We start from the raw sequence: 1,037 nt of genomic DNA on the forward strand, positions 1-1,037 counted from the left end.
ATCATGCAATACAGAGTACAAACGAAAGCTTCAAAAATGTATGTTATGTATGAGGAGCACCAAAACATTCAAGAAACATGTTTAATTTACCCTCTCTTCCTGATGAGAAGAAATTAGTACACGTAGATGCCAGCTACTGCAACGCCAACAACTACAAGAAAACCAAGAAACAAATGATGTGTAACTCTAAAAACTAATACCAAAATTCAAAATATAGCAGAAGAAATTAATGGTTACAATTCAGTAGTCAGAAAATGTAATTTAATTTAAGTACATATATATTTATATTCCTTCTGGGTTCTTCGCCAAGAGCAAGACTCTGAACTCACTCAAACAGTCCACAGTAAATCAGAGAAGAGTCCTAATGGCTTAACTTCGAAAGTTACACAAAGAATATTTAGGACGCAAACTCATCTGACTAATCATCTCAAAAAATGTGTATTATTTAAGATTTGTCACAGAGAGGACATATAGAATAAAATATATTCAATTGTCAATACAAGGTGATTATCACTTAAGATGTCGGGTGTTTCTAGATGGGTTTACTAAATTTCAAGCTACAAAATGTGTAGAAACTGAAAATCATTTAAAAAATTATGTACTTCTTCATGGTAATATTTTAATTCAAATGGTATCCAAGTTTGAGACATTTATAGTAAGAACAGTATGGGGCACTTACAGTAAGAACAATCACAGCAGTGAGTCCTCCATCTGAGAAAAAATAAAACCAGTTTGATATAATTGAGCATATATGGGTCTCCAGATAGCATTTACATTTTAATTTTGACCAGATCATGTATAAATTATAGCAAAGAAAATGTTTCTCAATCCAGTTTAGTGACACTGTTAGTGCATCTAGGTAATTTTGATCATAAAACCTTTCTAATCCGATTCCAGGCTTAGGGTCCAACATTATTTTGTGCTATAGTTTCCGCACTAGGTTATTTAGTGAAAGTTATTAATAGAACAATTAGAATTCATTGATTAGAGGAAAGTCATTTTAAAAACATATTATCTCATTATAGTTGGTTTAGTCC

The 1,037-nt window shown here is 31.5% G+C and overlaps 1 long non-coding RNA gene across 1 annotated transcript in view; it reads right to left on the bottom strand.

Moving 5' to 3' along the window:
* Window positions 1-6: 6 nt before the first annotated feature.
* Window positions 7-1,037, bottom strand: part of LOC111733965 — a 2,270-nt gene continuing 1,239 nt past the window's right edge. The window contains exons 2-3 of the long non-coding RNA XR_002778250.1: window positions 680-711; window positions 7-151 (exon numbers count right to left, since the gene is read on the bottom strand). This is a non-coding gene — a long non-coding RNA (uncharacterized LOC111733965). The remainder of the gene's footprint in view (window positions 152-679; window positions 712-1,037) is intronic.

The sequence above is a fragment of the Pteropus vampyrus genome, unplaced genomic scaffold (genome assembly GCF_000151845.1).
Source record: "Pteropus vampyrus isolate Shadow unplaced genomic scaffold, Pvam_2.0 Scaffold706, whole genome shotgun sequence".
NCBI lineage: Eukaryota > Metazoa > Chordata > Mammalia > Chiroptera > Pteropodidae > Pteropus > Pteropus vampyrus.